This window comes from Harmonia axyridis, chromosome 3 (assembly GCF_914767665.1).
Source record: "Harmonia axyridis chromosome 3, icHarAxyr1.1, whole genome shotgun sequence".
NCBI lineage: Eukaryota > Metazoa > Arthropoda > Insecta > Coleoptera > Coccinellidae > Harmonia > Harmonia axyridis.
In genome coordinates this window covers 3,182,594-3,200,563 of record NC_059503.1, presented here as the reverse complement: position 1 = coordinate 3,200,563, position 17,970 = coordinate 3,182,594, and the positions used below count along the sequence as shown (strand labels likewise).

Sequence of the window (17,970 nt, the reverse complement as noted above, 5' to 3'; positions counted from 1 at the left end):
CTCCCCACTGATCCAATTCAATTCCAATAGACTGATTATTATGAAGGGTGTTTTTTTTTTGGAGCCATAGAACTTTAATTGCAATAAAACAACAATGGATTATTCGATTGACATGAATTTTATTTATCCGCAAGATAATGTTGTGGCATTACATTTTGAATATGATTTCTGGCATATGACCGCCACGGCTGGCTCGGATGTAGTCCAATCTGGACGTCCAATTTTCGATGACTTTTTCCAACTTTTGTGGCCGTATATCGGCAATAACACGGCGAATGTTGTCTTCCAAATGGCCAAGGGTTTGTGGCTTATCCGCATAGACCAATGACTTTACATAGCCCCACACAAACTAGTCTAGCGGTGTTAAATCACAAGATCTTGGAGGCCAATTCACAGGTCCAAAACGTGAAATTAAGCGGTCACCAAACGTGTCTTTCAATAAATCGATTGTGGCACGAGATGTGTGACATGTTGCGCCGTCTTGTTGGAAGCACAGCTCCTTGACATCATGGTTGTTCAATTCAGGAATGGAAAAGTTAGTAATCTTGGCTCTACACCAATCAACATTCATCGCTAAACAAAATAAAATGGACGTAGTGCGCGATACGTATTTCGCACAGAACCATTATTTTCGAAATGAAATTGCACTATTTGTAAGCGTTTTTCAGGCGTGAGTCTATTCGTGATGAATTGCCAAACCAAACTGAGAACAAATCACTTGACAGCTGTCAAATCAGTCGCTATCTTGAACAGTAATGCCAATTTAAAGTTATTTACCTCGAAAAAAAAACACCCGTTACCTTAAACTTCTTGAATCGATTGTACTGCATTGGAGTAATTTTTTCATCTCTCTCGTGGCCCCAATGAAAAAAGTTTAAAAATGTTAATTCACAAGATCTGTGATCACCTCTTCGAGAAATAATACGGGCAGGAAACTTGTCATTGTAAAAATTGCGTTTGTTTTGTTGCTTGTTTTGCAAACTGTGACTTTTCACCATTTTCGTAGTGAATTTTGAAGCACTCATTTCGTATCAAATGTAAAAAGGTGGTAGCATAAAAAAAAAATTAAAATCAAAATTCTTATTGGAAAACCCTTTATAATATGATATTGTAGCAAGTATGGCACCTCACAAAACAGATTAATTGAATAATTTTAATAAAGATTTGAAGTTTTTTTAGAAATTTCATTAAAAAAAAAGCAAAAATACGGATTCAATGCGAATTAATCGTTTAAATGGTTCTTACTCCACGTCAGTGCTATTCAATATTTTCATTGAAGCGATGATAGTTAATTCAAAAAATATATCGTAAATAAATTCATTGAAACCGTCAAATCAAAGTCAATTTCTAATAGCTCCTTTTTCCATTATTCTGAAGGAGATTGAAGAATATTAATCTGATGAAACCCAATTCCTGACCTGAAAACTCCAGTCATCTAGATCCAAAAAACAAATTCCCAGAACTCCAACGATTAAGAAATAAACAACCAATTTGTATCGACAATAATTACAGACGTGAAACGCTACCTCTAAATGCACGGAATCCTGCTAAATCATGCCATCATTTCGCCATCTTTAATTCCCCATAGCTAGATAACGTTATCTAGTAGCAGTTGACGCGTTAATGGAAAATATTTTAGGTCTTAATTCGGACAACTATAAATTCGATGGAAACCACTCAATCCTTTGCAGAGACATGGACCGAAAGCGGTCATCAGGTATTTATGACTTAATTATCAGCGTATAAAAGTAAAACTCTTACTGAAGAAAATTGTTGTCCATCCACTTAGCACTAGACGGTCTCTTCCATTTACCGTTGGAATTATCATACGAATGTGGACATAACTTTTAAAACATTCAACAATGCGAAAAGGCCGAGACACGAGAAGCGCGTTACAGCGTGTCTCATCATTATTTATTCGAAATTGTGGATTCTCAACTTTGACCCACATTTTTTTCCATAAATTGAGGAATTCAGTTGAATTAGTTTTTGAGTCGCACCTGTATTAAAACCTTGGAGCGGTCATGCATGAATAGCTAGCTACGTGTTATTATCAGCAATGATAATACTACGACAAAATATAAGTATCTCTAAATTCTCGATATCGTTCAACGAGCTTGGTAGCCGTGATCGTCTAGTGGTTAGGACCCTACGTTGTGGCCGTAGTAACCCAGGTTCGAATCCTGGTCACGGCACAAGCTCAAAAATTTTTATAGATATCGAGGATTACGATCATCTTATAAATTTTATATGAGAGGAAACATTGCATTATATCTCAGAAAAATGATCGTGCTTGATTGCAGTAGGAGAAAAAAATTCGAGTTTGAACTGAACCCTGTGGAACTTCAATCCTAAATGAAATAGATTCAATTTGATTATATTGCTTAAGATTAGATTGAAATGAGATAAAGTTTCACACTGCAACATATGTGCATCGCTTTCAATTCCAAAAAGTCTTTAATTTTTTTTCAAAATCGTTATAACTTAAATTGATTTCTTGAAAAAAAGGATTTAATTTTCCATATTTCTAACAAGGAGAATTTCTTACAATAATTGAAGAACGCATAAGAAGAGAATTTATTATAACCACACCCATTAAGAATCTGGTTACGCTTCGTTGGTCCAGTTGGCAATTCACAACTAGTTCAGTATACCTTTGATTCGATCTTGAGCTTGTTATTATCAACAAGCTCAGTAGCCGTGATCGTCTAGTGGTTAGGACCCTACGTTGTGGCCGTAGTAACCCAGGTTCGAATCCTGGTCACGGCAAGAGCTCAATTCTTTTTGAACTGTAGTGTTCACACCAAAAACAATTAATCTTCCAATATTTGATGGGAGAAAACACATTTTTCATATACTCATTCAAAACAGCACAAGGATTATAAGCAGTAAAAGTAAAATGTCGAATCTATACTGAACCCTGAGTAATATCAACCCGAGTATCAACCTAAAATAAAACATAATTTCTCTCAATTGTCAATATTAAAATCGCATATAAAGCAATGGGTGTTTCATAAAAGACTATTTTGTTGAAAGAGATCTGAAGAACTTGCGGTGTTAATAAATAATTTTGGGGTCGAAACTGAACCCTGTGGAACACCAATACCAGATTTCATAAATGGTTTGGTAATGATAACTTCAGGTTATTAGCGAACCAGTATTAAAACTTCATGGCTCTTAAGCCATCAAAAGGAGTAGTATCTAAACCCTGGTGATAATAAACCAAAAAAAAAAATATTATACCTATTACTGAATTTGACTTCGATTGAACTTATATTTTTTTAATACTTGAAAATTCATGTAGTGGTAAATTTCAAAAACAACATTTTGGCAAAATAAAATGATCGTGAAAACTGAAAAGCAACAAAATTAATTCTCCAAGGCAAAATTTCAACTGTATCCGGCCGTATCCTGGGAACATCCCACCGGAAGATACCGAACCGAAATATGTTTATCTAAAACGTCGACTCGGATACATAGAAGATTGTTTACGGAACAAACACTCCGAAAATGCGGCAAATTTACTTTGTATAATTGCGCCTTTATTAACGTGCGCTAGATTTGCAATGGGCGAGGCCTCCGAGAGATAAGTTATCAACCTCGAACTTGACTAGACAGATTAATTAGATAAATTCAGAGGACGAGAGCAGAAATTGCAACGAGGTTTTAGCGCGAGAGTAATTGTTTGAACACGACGGAACTGCGGAAAGAGTAAACAGACGATTCGTGAATGGCGTTTTCGAAACGATTGGATCGTCTGTTTGTTCCCGTTGAAGATGTCACGTTGTCTACTTTTTTTTCTTCTTTTGGCGATGTACGCAGGAATTGCTAAGTTTGCTCACTTCGTTGGGGAGGAGCTTTACAACAGCAAACTTTTCGAAATGATTTAATGACGAGTTAATAATGGGTGTTTTTTTTCGAGGTATATAACTTTAAGTTGGCATTACTGTTCAAGATGGCGACCGATTTGACAGCTGTCGAGTGATTTATTCTCAGTTTGGTTTGGCAATTCATCATGAACAGACTCACGCCTGAACAATGCTTGCAAATGGTGCAATTTCATTTCGAAAATAATGGTTCTGTGCAGAATACGTATCGCGCACTACGTCCATTAGCGATGAAGCGCACTTCTTGTTGAATGGCTACGTCAACAAACAAAACTGCCGCATTTGGAGTGAAGCTAATACTCAAGTGTATGTCGAAACACCGTTACATCCAGAAAAACTGACTGTTTAGTGCGCTTTATGGGCTGGTGGAATCATTGGTCCGTACTTCTTCAAAAACGATGATGGCCAGAACGTTACAGTCAATGGTGATCGGTATAGATCCATGATTACTAACTTTTTCATTCCTGAATTGAACAACCATGATGTTCAGGAGCTGTGGTTCCAACAAGACGGCGCAACATGTCACACAGCTCGTGCCACAATCGAATTATTGAAAGACACGTTTGGTGACCGCCTAATTTCACGTTTTGGACCTGCGAATTCGCCTCCAAGATCTTGTGATTTAACACCACTAGACTACTTTCTGTGGGGCTATGTGAAGTCATTGGTCTATGCGCCGTGTTATTGGCGATATACGGCCACAAATTTCGGAAAAAGTCATCGAAAATTGGACGTCGAGATTGGACTACATCCGAGCCAGCCGTGGCGGTCATATGCCAGAAATCATATTTAAAATGTAATGTCACAAGATTATCTTACGGATAAATAAAATTCATGTCAATCGAATAGTCCATCGTTGTTTTATTGCAATTTAAAGTTGTACAGCTCTAAAAAAACACCCTTTACTTCAGTTTATTAAATTTCCTTTCAGTTATAAAGGCATAGTCAAATATAATCGCCTTAAAAATCGAGGAGAAACACAAGAAATATGTGGAAACCTTAGAGGCATAGGATAAGGTTGACAATTGTCAGAAAAGCTCTGCAAGATCTGGAAGAAGGCGTTGCAATAAACGGATTAAAACTGAATAACCTGCAAACTCAAGAGAAATATCCTAAAATAGCGAAAAAAAATATCTTTAAAACAAGCTGACATTAAAGAATAGACTATAGTCTAGAGCAAATTTGTTACATCCAGCCAAAATCAAATCCATGTAGCGAATCTGAATATACTAAGTTAGAAACTGTACTTACCTTAGTAATTCTATCAATGATGCATGGAAGAAGACGGGATATTAAATGTAGCTTTAGCAGCTGCTGCAATTGTGGTTGCTCCTCTTGTTTTTAATGGTGTTGTTATTGCAGCTGTAGGAGTGGCAGCAAGGGTATCATCTGTAGCCTCATTGAGGATAAACTTTAACGGTTCCAAATTCCGTGTAATCGAGCTCAGATTTTCCCATCGGTTTGTACTAGAAACAGTAAGTGGATCAGTGCTGCTAATCTACTCTGTGGTGGGATTCTGTAAGGCCATGGCGAAGCGAGGACGTATCGAATAGAGACGTTCCTAAGGATTATCCACTACGTCATCGTTTCACTTTGGCCTTGGGGAATTCCACCACTGGACACTAATAAAGGAAAGAGCTAGCCGTTTAAACCCTGGCACTACAGTAGGATCTTAATGATATCCTAGACTCATGATACACTAGTGTAAATTGCAGCATGTTACAAAACTTGGGATATATCCCATATATTCAGCATAATAAACTCCCTTTTAATAAATCCTGCAGAGGAAAATACACAGCATATGGCAGAACCAAAATCTTCTGGCTTGCCAACTCAAGAGCTTCGTGTGGCAAGAGCTCTCTTCACAGGTGATAAAGATGGCAGTGGCCAAATACAAAGCTATGATGCTCACCCACATCCAAAGAGGATATGGATACTCATCAACCAAGAATGATACTCAATTCCTTCCAACTGTTCTTGTTCCCTTGATTCGTAATGTTTATATGTAGTTGTAATGATTTGTTTCTGATTTTAATGATTCGTTACAGTGGTGTCCCTTCCCAATGGGCTCACCAGTATTACAACAATTTTTCAAGACCATATGCCATAATCTTTCTCCCTTCCATCGTTTCCAGCTCTCTCCACACACTCCATTCCTCTAGCAGTAGGTAAGGGGTGTGCAATAAAAGCCACTCCGGTCGGTTTTTCAAATAAATATACATTCGCCCGGAAACATATTCATTTGAATGCAAAACCATAACCTCCACCGTTATTCCGCTGAGTAAGGGAAGTTTAAATCAATAAAGCTTTATGTAAATGCCAGTTTGGATGCAACATATGGAAAAGAGTAACGCGAAGTTTTGGCCACCTGTGCGTATCCTTAAATGTATCACCATATTGGTTTCAGGGGCGTATCAGATCGGGAAACGGTTTGTAGTTCTTGTTTGCGGTTTGTTACGGTATTTATTGAATGATGTTTCAGTCTTATATACTGGGTGATTCATTGCTATGAAATAAAATTTAACACCCAGCATCTCCAAAATAAAGCATTTGCGATTTCATATTTATAGAACTCGTTTTACTTGAAAGGTTCTGAGGCATAATCAGGTTCTTATAAGTATAAAAAAATATTCGAGTCAAAAGCAATGACTCCTCAAAATATCAGAACGTTAAGTCTTTACGACCAAGGCGCCCCCTGCCCCCTTCTGGCAATATTATTAACTATCCGCATCTTGAACGGATGCTGCAGATTCGGCCATTCATCTCGTCCAAGCGATCAGCAGTGGCATCTCGATAACACAATCGCAATTCTCGATAATTGGCAGAGTGAGATAACTATCCGATGTCCCGAATTGATGGCATCCAATATAACCTGTAAATTAGGTGGTTTCTCAAAACATTCGAAACCCCGGACCACGCGTGGGAGATGCATAAAAATCGGTTGCTTTAATCTGGCGTTAAATAGCACTCAACTTCTTGACTATATTTATGAGAGCTCTTCGCTTCTTGATGGCCGTTCCACACGATAGCTATCAAGTGGTGCGGTTTGATGAAGAAGCTGCCGAATGTTTCTGTCCTCGTTAAGATTTCCACTTGTTAGATGGTGTTGCTTCCGAGGGTACCTAAGGTAGTAGAAGCGTTTCGATCATTTTTGGTCTCTGATTTGAACATTTCCCTTCGTAGAATGCATTTCAGATCATTCTGAATCACTTTGGTTTCAAGTCTGTCTGTGTGTCCACAAATATTTGTAACAGTCTTTCTAGGGATTTTGTTCTTTTGGATATGCCATATTATCTCATCTGCTTCTAATTCATCAACAGTTTGTTTGAAAACTAAAACTATTTTTTTATTATACATTCCTTCAATCAAATATTGGGAATTGGCAATGTCAAACACCTGCTTGAATGGAATCTTGAAAAATAATTGTTACTGTCTTGGGAAAACAGTCCTAGTAAGTTAGCAAATGAGTTTATTTCAGTTTAATTTCAAAACAATGCATAATAGATATAAATAATTAATAATATGAAAAACTTAGCAAAGCGAATTTTCCGAAACAAAAACAATTTCTGTTAAATAATTAATTGAGTACTGAGCTATGGAAAAGATTTGTTAAACTAATGCTATGTGCTTATTTACCGAACAGCCACTTATGTTCGAAAAAAATAGAGATAGGTTGAAGACTATAGGGATATATGGTTGAGGATAAGAATAATAATAATAATAGACTAGTAAAACAAGTGACTTTGCCTTCATATTAAGAGTAAAGGGGGGTTTCATTGCACCGCTACCTCAAGGTTTCTTGTCCCCCTAATCAGAGCTGTTCTCGCCGTTAGTTGCCTCCAGTTCCAGATTTCTAATGAGTGATCTAGTATCTGGGATGGCTGCAAGGAGGTTACCCCCCCACTTCTACAAGTTTCTTATTCAAAACCTATTTTGCGTTCGCTAGCGATGGCGGGGTATTTCACCTGATCCGGAGTTTCTTTCTGCTCCCCACAGAATTTGTTCTCGTTTTTTTCTGCTAGACTCATTCTCCCTGAGGCAGCAGTGCCTTGTGAGGAGCCAGTGAGGATATGTTGCATATATATTGCATATATTGTTATTGTTATTGTTATTGTTATTCTTTCTAAAATCTGGATACTTCTTAGATCTCGCAGTATCGAAGTTTAGAAGGAACTTTTTGGAATGATCCTACGCAGGGAGATTCCACCAGGTGTTTTTTCCTTCTCCTGAACTTTGAACTCTGTAGGAACACTTATCTATACTACAGAAAGGTTCTGGTCCAATGGAAGGAGTTTGTGCTCCTTTTCGGGCAAGTGTGTTCGCTGTTAGTTAGCATTACGTTTTTATGACCTTGTGTTTTGCAACGAACTACCAAATCCATGGTTCATATGAAACTTCTCCTACGATTCTCATCAAGCATCGATCCTGCAATATTCAACCTGCGCCTCAGATTAATTCATGAACATGAGTAGACTCGATTCAAAGTCACAAAAACGTCTGCAGCGATTTCATTTGTAAGAATTGAAAGTAAAATTTCTGTTAGAGGTTTATGATAATATATTACTCGGAGAAAAAAGAAAAGTGGAAGTTAATTAATTAAAATTCATTATTCATGAGAAAAGCAAAAGAAAAACACCTAAAGTGAGACCATTTCGAAGATATCCGAGAGACCACAAATTGCACAGCATTAGGAAAATTGAAGAGAAGGTGTTGCTAGTCAGTGATAGACTCCCCTTAGAAATTGGTGTAAATTATTTCCCACGAATTGTTAGAAAAATCATTATGATCCTTAGATAATCTTAAGAGACCCGTAGATCTTCCACAAAGGGCGATTAGAAATTCCTCTTATCTCCAAAACTCAACAAGGTCTTCTCTCAGCTTTAAGACACGACTCGACACACAAAAGATAAAAGATGTTACGCTTAGCGAACGCAGCGAATTGAACGCATTAAGCCATCTAAAACACCTCTCGAATTCGCTTTATTAATTACGGCAATTGAATATAAATTCATGGTAAACTTGAAGGACGATTTGAAATTCAAATTCGGTAATTGGAGGCTTCGCGCTTTATTTGGATTGCCGTCTCAAATTGTTTGTCACTATCAGTAGTTAATTATGCCGGAGTCAAAATAGAAGTAGCGGATATGTAAATTTAGACAACACTCATTCATTTCCTGCGAAACGACGTTCTAACGATCCGGAAAATTTTTCAGGCTGATCTCGCGCCGATAATTTTCTCTCTGATGGCTCTCAGTTCTCTTGGCTCTCGCTCAGCTCGATCGGAGATAAGGGAAAGGAGGGAGATTAATCTGGTGCGTTGTTAGGAGCTCTTCGATCGTCTTACAGGATCGTCAGTTTGGGAAATTAGGTTATGTCGTTTATCAGAATCTTTTTGTCTTAAATCATTTTGAAAATATTGAGAGTAGGAAGAGGTTGCCAAGATTCAACATTTTTCAAACTCAAAATTTGAAAAAAATCGGTAAAATTGAATCCCTACTTTCAGACCCTCAAATTGCTCTTATTAAGAGAGGTAGACCCTTCAAGTATAGGTTATTCTGACTCGCCTCGGTGTCCTCTATCTGATTATGCCTCAGAACCATTCAAGAAAAAGGAGTTCTATAAATATGGACTTGCAAATGCTTTATTTTGGAGATGCTGGGTGTTAAATTTCATTTCATAGGTCATATTTTTTCTAGAAGAGTATTAGCATCTTTCCTACAAAAATTTTTTTTGTGAACCATTAGTAGTTTAGAAAAATGTAATTACACTTTTTGGTTTTGTCGTATTTGCTACCGAGAATAATAATTTATAGTAATATAATAGTTATTTATAATTCCAGTTCAGAAGGAATTGATATACTTCCACGAGTTCAAAATTCAAAAACTTGCCACTTCTAGACTCGTTTTAATGGAATATTCCTCGAAAACTAAGTCTTCCCTTCAAGATATGAATTTCCTAAGGTCATAACATGTACTACAGTTGAAAGCAGACGTTGATTGTAATGAGGAAGTCAAAGGAAATTTGTTGGCAAACTATTTCAACTCAAGGCATGCATACGTATGATTAAATTAGGAAGTGTATTGAATTTCTGCGGTAAGTCAAAAAATGATTTTAATGGGATTATATCACTAAAAAAACTTGTGAAGATTTTTTCATTTTCTTGCTGATCTAATACTGCCAGAGAATCTGACAGCATTCTGGGCAATGATGAAGAGTGCTTTTAATCCTTTAAACAGCTAGATGGTAATCAAAATTTGTAATTCTATTATCCTTCAGACAAGAATAGGACCTATTTATGGCCAAAATTGTATGCCTAATACCCACATTACCGTCCTCAAACAGGGGGTCGCCTACAGTAACAAAACGAATCTCAAACGTCATTAGCCGGACCCAAAACGTCACAGTTGCATAAATCAGCCCACTGCCACCCAAAAAAAAAACGAGCAAATTGGAAATTCCGCAGTCCCCATTGGGTGTTAGGAGTCGCATAAAAGAATTTCACGTCTATTACAACTGTTCCCGTCGCCTTTTATTGAATCGGATCACAGTCCAATAAATCTGGCGCAAGGGACCGCGTTTCTGGTGTAACCGATGGATGCGTGTTCAATAACCATACTAACTGCATCACGCACGTCATAAATCCGGCATAATCGAATTGACTTTTCAAATTATAGCATACTGTACATCGTAAATAATAACCCACTTGAAGCGACGTGCCGCCCTCCATCGGCCAGAACCGATTTCCATCTATTGTGCTGCTTGGAGGAAACTCTGGCAACGTTGAGGGGTTGGTTTAGTGGGTGTGGTCGGAAGGGGGGGTTTGTTGGTGGGCCACCTGGTCAGAAAAATTGGTGGAGGGTGAGTTGGAGTGGCTTTTGACTGTTTGGATTCGAGATTTTCGATTAATCAAAGATTGGGTCAGATTAGAGCCTAAGGTGTTTGGAGTTGGCAATTGGCAACACAGTTTTTTTGTTAGTTACAGAGTTGAGATAGTTCACTCAGACTTCTAGCTGAGATTGCCACTGATGTATCATCAATAAATATAATTAAAATTTCGGGATCTATGTGATCAGATAGATCATATATGAAAAAGGAAAACAGCAGCGGTCCCAATACCGAACCCTGAAGAACCCCACAATATATTTCATGTTCCACAGACTAATAATTCCCAACCTGAACAAAAATAGATCGATTTCTCAAAAATGACATAATCCAGTGTAGTAAATACCGCAAAAATCTATATTATTAAATTTTGACTCTAGAAACTCGAAATTTATAACATCGAATGCCCGTGACACCTACCAAAGAAAATGCGGCCGTTTGGGTAGATCTTTTCTCCCTGAAACCATGATGACAGACAGTAATAATTCGAAACCGAGACAAAAATGAAAGCATTCGACCATATACAATTTTTTCAAAGAGTTTTCAGCCAACACTCAACACCGATATAGAGTTATAATTTATATATCACAAGGATCAAATCTCTCAAAAACAGTTGTCACTGATGCTTCTTTTATAAAAGATCCGGAAATTCACGTTGACTTTTCTAAAAGGTGTTTTTTTAGGGCTATAGAACGATGGATTATTCGATTGACATGTCAATCGAATAACCCATCGTTGTTTTATTGTAATTTAAAGTTCTATAGCTCTAAAAAAAACACCCGATAGTTCTCTTTGGACTTGAAAACTTGAGTAACCATCCTATTGGTCACTGATTTTTTAATTAGAGTTTGTGGTACATTTCGACTCTTGGACAATCCTTCACCTTGAATCTACCCTGAAAATTCCAAATGTCGACAATAATTCGTAAGATAGTTCGTAAGATTGTTTATGCCAGACAGAAATTATTTTGACCTTAAACTTCAAATATTACATATATTAGTTTCCCTGGAACCAGAGCGCAATATACTAACTAGACCATAATCTGCTGTTAAAGCAGTCTCAGATCTTCTTAAAAACAATCTTCACATTTCGTCTTTCTGGAAGTCGCCTTGAAAAACAAAAACTCAACACTTCCCTGCGTCCCTTGTTGGAAACTCCATTTCCTTCTGCTAATCCCAAGCTTGCTTTCTTGGAACGTCAGCTCTCGGGTGTAAAAAGATGTCTCATCATTGTCTTTCCAATACACGGAGACCATCAGATCACGTTTTACCAGAAATATAATACATTAGAGTGGAATTAAACGTGGGAATCGTTTAGAAAACACTTCCTAGTACCCGGAATAAGTTCCATTGTTTGGCGTCATGTCTTGGAATATTTCTCGTTTTTGTCGGACATGGATTATTAGATTTCAATAACGTTACCGTTAGATTTTAAACGGTTGGATCTTCGCTTAGATTGGAAATTCATCGTGTTACATTGGAGGCGTGGCCGTAATGTTCCACTTTAGGGTTTTTCTGTTCTTTCGACATGATAAATGTTCAAAATGGATCACATTTTCTATCTTTGCTGCTAGAGACAATTCTAAAATATTTTCTTTTTTTTTAAGTATAAATTCTTTCTAATGTTTGAGAGCTCGTTTCAGAACAGTTCGCTTCATCATTTCCTTCAGAATTTTCAAATTCTGAGCTGGAAATGGTCTAAAACGTTCCAAATTTTGTTCCGAAACTACAAATTCGATTGGAATGGAATTTGGAGACCAAAACCGAAGAAAAATCAAGCAGAATATCGAAAAAAGATCCGACAGAGTTAAGATTCTGACTTCTGAGTGTGGATATAAAATGACAATTTAAAGCTGCATGCAAAAATATTTGTCAATTACTTCATCAGAACCATTCAAAGTTCAAGAAGAATATTTCACTAACTAACCGATAAAATTATAATGGTATCATTGTTAGTATATTTCCTGAATTAACAATTATTTCAGGCATATCAAAGTTTGAAGAATATTGCATCGAAATATCTCTATTTTCGTGATCAGCGTTGAAATTGCGAAGAAATGTCTATTTATTTTGACAGTTACCATTCCAAACCAAAGAGTTGTTCGCACTTGCAGTCATTTCATTCCCCTTTCATATATTCCGCCCCAGAATGAAATGGCAAAAATATTTCGAGACACCTGTTACCTGAAATTATGTACATATGTATTCCTCAACGAACACAGGTATCGCTTTCTTATACCTGAAATTAGGGGGGACCAGAAATATTTACCATCACGTGAACCACCGTCTTCTTTGTAACCCGAAACCGAGAATTGTTGTCCTTTGTCATTTCCTTTTTTAATAACGTTGACATGGGTTTATTTATAATTGTTATTGATGGAATAAAATAAAGGGCTGTTGGTGCCTATTAATTTCAAAATTTATTTACAGGTGTTTTTGGGTATCATGGAAGTCGTTGTTATCTGATCCTATGGGGAGGGTTTTTGTGTATTATTTTTGCCAGTTGAATCGTTTGGGATTTTTGGAATAGGGGAAATATGATATGAAACGGATTGTTGATAACAACTGGCGAACTCAGGTCATGGAGTCCAAAACTAAATGAATAATCCATGATGCCAAATTTTATATTGATGGCGTCTCCGAAACCACAGAAAATTTCAGCGAAATATTCCCAAAATATCAGGGTAGGTAGATACATTGTTTATGTATGTGAAATAATCATTGATATGTTCAAGTCATAAGAAATTTTTCGAGATTCGTTTTAAATTTACTACAGTTATGGTAATGCTATCAACATGAAATTTTGCAGGAGGCTTTAAATTTTGATTTTACATCTAAACGCCAATTTTCATCTGAATCGAATAGGTAAGGATTCAGCAAGCCAAGTAGCTTGATATTTTAACCAACAACTTGACTTGAAAATCAAGCTCGTGAAAAATTACATATTCGAGCTTGACTTGACTTTAGATATTTATTGCTCGACTTAATATCAAGCTACTTGACATTACTTGAGCTTGATATGCACGAGTCGCAATAAGGGGATTCTTCGAGCGCCGAGAAACTGAAACATTCGCCACTGTGATTTTATTATTAGTTTTCTCACATTTCTATGAATTCTATTGGTAGATTTTGGTAGTTTCAGAAATATCTTTCCAAACTTGGCCAGAATGGCCAAGGATCTTTTGTCAACGTCAGTATCTTCATCTCCTGTAGATAGACAATTTTCCAAAGCTGCTCTTTCAGTTACAAAAACCCGCAATAGGTTAGGCGACAAATCTAAAAGATGCCTCATGTGTCTTAGATCCTGGATAGAAAATTATGAAATCAAACAAAACCTGGAAGTTTCTCAATATTACGAAACTTTATTTTTTGCTATTTTTCATTTTGTTATGATTTATAGTGATTCAATTTATGTTTCTATTTCAAACGAGTTGATATTTTCGGTTCTTTTATACAATAAGATTGATCAACGAAAGTGTTTTTTGCAAGGTTTCTTCTCATTTCATCATTTTTTTATGGATGTGACTCTACACGATAAAAATGCTAAAAATCAAGTAGCGTGATATGATTCAAGTATTTGATAAATAAATAATTGACATGACTTGAGATTGAAGAACTACTACTTGACTCAAGCTCAAGCCAAGTAGCTTGAAAATCAAGCCAAGCTCATCAAGAATCTCTACGAATATGTGATTTTTAAATTTACAGAAGAAATTGAAGGGCCATATCTACGGAAATCATAATCTGATTTTGCCCATTAACGAACAACAGCATTCGAAATCCGAATCTATCTTGAAGATTCTAGGCCCTTTTCTTCGAATGTTCGAATACATAATCGAATTTGAGAACGAATTTCTTCATCAGTGAGTCGAAACTTATCATTTCAGACCATTCTCTGGTCAAAATTCAACATATCATATATTCTGGTGACATTCCGTTCAAAAATCGACTATAAATTCGAAGTTATAAAATTTTAAAAAAATACAAAATAATCCATCATCCACACTGTGAAATTCCGTCCATTGTTAGATGGTAAAGATAAGATAAACCGCCCCATTTCTCCAGTTCATCGCAGAACCAACAGACCGACCTGAAAGTGATGATTCACGACGTCGGCGAAAGCATTAGACAGGTGGAGCCACTTGCGTGCCTACAAGATCTTCCCTCAGATTAAACGATTCGACGATATTTCTCAATTTTTATGACATAACTACTCAAAAATTATCAATTCCTTATTTTAATATCCTCGGGATGAAATTTCCGTACGCCTGGTAGACACGTGAGATGGCCATTTTACGTCCACCGGAATTTATGGTTCTGAGCCCTAATAAAGTTGGTGATACGGCCGTAACCGAGCCAAGAGGAAATTTTTTCGATGGATATTAAATGGCTGTTTGCTTCGACTGAATTAATTTTAGGTGCTTTTTGACTCCGCGTGGTGCCTTTATGGGAACGGGTAGTCTGTGGAAAAAATGCCGATGGAGAGATCGTAATGGAATATTATTTTTATGAGATTTTATAATTAAAATGATTGTTATTGTGGCTTTTTCGAGTTGTTTATTCGGGGGATCAGAGAATATCTTTATTGGATGCTGGGAATTTTTGATTTTTGGATTAATTAAACGGGTTAATTAAAAGCGAATTTTTGAGTTTATTGATGAAAGGATAAATACAAAAAAGCACAGATATGCGTCAGAAATATTATAAATGAATATTTTCCGAACATTAAAGCTCTGCAAAAACTGTTGTTTCATTTCACATTTCAATTAGGATGTTTTTCATTTCAATTGACTGTTAAATGACAAATTGCATCTAATTTAGATATGCTCTTTCGAACACTTGTTCCCCAACAGAGCGCTAGATCATTTCATGCTGTAGCTATTAGCTAATATGCAAAATTTGACTAGGAGTTCCGTAAATATGATCGTTTTTAATTAAGGACTCATTTTTTGCCGTATTGTAGACCAATTCGAAAAAAAAAATTGCTATTAGAATTACCTTTAATTTGATTGGAATTGAGGTATCAAGATTTTACACGATTTTGTCCAAAATCCAGACAGTTGTTGTTGGATGGAAAACCCTATATAATAGCAATTTTGAGCTTTTGCGAAATTTCATGATGATTGCTCAATCAGAATTATAGAAAATTCAAGCAGAATATCGTAGTTAAGATATCAACAGATTTGATAAATTTTATATTCTGCCTGTAGATTTAAAATGAAGATTCCATTCTGATCGCCTCACCAAAACCATATATAACGGGTGTTTTTTTTTCGAGGTATATAACTTTAAGTTGGCATTACTGTTCGAGATGGCGACCGATTTAACAGCTGTCAAGTGATTTATTCTCAGTTTGGTTTGGCAATTCATCATGAATAGACTCACGTCTGAACAACGCTTGCAAATAGTGCAATTTTATTTCGAAAATAATGGTTCTGTGCGTCCAAAACGTGAAATTAGTTGATCACCCAACGTGTCTTTCAATAAATCGATTGTGGCACGAGCTGTGTGACATGTTGCGCCGTCTTGTTGGAACCACAGCTCCTGGACATCATGGTTGTTCAATTCAGGAATGAAAAAATTAGTAATCATGGCTCTATACCGATCACCATTGACTGTAACGTTCTGACCATCATCGTTTTTGAAGAAGTAAGGACCAATGATTCCACCAGCCCATAAAGCGCACCAAACAGTCAGTTTTTCTGGATGTAACGGTGTTTTGACATACATTTGAGGATTAGCTTCACTCCAAATGTGGCAGTTTTGTTTGTTGACGTCGCCATTCAACCAGAAGTGCGCTTCATCGCTAAACAAAATAAAATGGACGTGGTGCGCGATACGTATTCCGCACAGAACCATTATTTTCGAAATGAAATTGCACTATTTGCAAGCGTTGTTCAGGCGTGAGTCTATTCATGATGAATTGCCAGATCAAACTGACAATAAATCACTTGACAGCTGTTAAATCGGTCTCCATCTTGAACAGTAATGCCAACTTAAAGTTATATACCTCGAAAAAAAACACCCGTTATTTGCAAAAAAAAACTTTTTTGATCTGATACAACCCTTTTTTGCAGCAATATATTTGTGCACCAGCAGAATTCTATTGATTCAATTCCATCCAAAATTTCAATTTAATCACGAACATCAGAAGTGGAAACCAATATGCATATCAAATACTCCGTACACTGGTTGCTGAGAGAGCCCTATTTGAACTTCCCTCATATTTATGTTCGCATATGTTTCCATTTTGCCACCATAACCGCGGTCAGGTGACACAATACCCAGAGCGCATATGACAGCTGCGACATCTGTGACCTTGAAGTACTTGCAGTCAAAAATCGGTCCCCCCGCTGGTAAAAGTCAGAGCCAGTTGGGGATCTGTCACAGGAGAGATAATTTTACTAACTATCTATCAAAACTCTTGAATGGTTTGTTAATATAAAAACCAACTAGGGGGAGTAGTGCGTTGAATAGAAATAATTGGAAATATGATAGGTTGAAGGGATATGACGCAAAGTGTCTGGCTGATTGCATGATACATGAGGGTGTATGAAAGCGGGAGGTGGATTTGTCTGTCAGAAGTTATAATCCTTGCCACAAATGTTATCTATAACATAGGTTAGGATTTATTTTATGGTTCTGCAATGGGCCTTTGGAAAATAGTGTAGTTTTTATGATGATATGATTCTAAAAGCGTTTATCGGTGATGTTTGGAAGCACGCATATTAATACAACCCTAAAACTGTGACGCAGATCATTTTCGTAACTAGAGTTGACTCATGAAAAAGCAAAATCAATTTCTAATGAAATTGTTTTGAAATTGTAACTTACAACGTAACTATATTGGAGGATTATATTAAAATTACAATTCTAATGCCTCTTTGAATAATCGATAAGATTAGAATTCTAAAAGGCTTTGGATTGAGGTTTCATATTTGGCCAGCTGTCATCTTTCAACATTTGACAAGTAACATCTATGCCTTCGCTGAAAAAGAACGATATACACGCTCTAGCTACACTTTGGAATTGTTAAAATTCAATACAAAAATGGTGAAAAATTTGCAGTCACAATTTGCAGAACTGAGGCACTTCTGGGTCGTCGTGAAACACCTTCTCGGTCGGCAATAGGGAAAAAATTAGAGCTGTTGGGACGAGTCAGTGATGTGAAGAATCGAATCCGTACTCGTCGCTCAAAAATA

The 17,970-nt window shown here is 36.7% G+C and overlaps 2 non-coding genes across 2 annotated transcripts; both read left to right on the top strand.

Annotated features, from left to right (window-relative positions):
- The first annotated feature begins 2,123 nt into the window (after positions 1-2,123).
- Trnah-gug lies at positions 2,124-2,195 on the top strand. The gene has a single exon. It is a non-coding gene; the product is annotated as a tRNA-His (tRNA).
- A 502-nt stretch (positions 2,196-2,697) lies between these two features.
- On the top strand, positions 2,698-2,769 carry Trnah-gug. The gene has a single exon. It is a non-coding gene; the product is annotated as a tRNA-His (tRNA).
- The last annotated feature ends 15,201 nt before the right edge of the window (positions 2,770-17,970 follow it).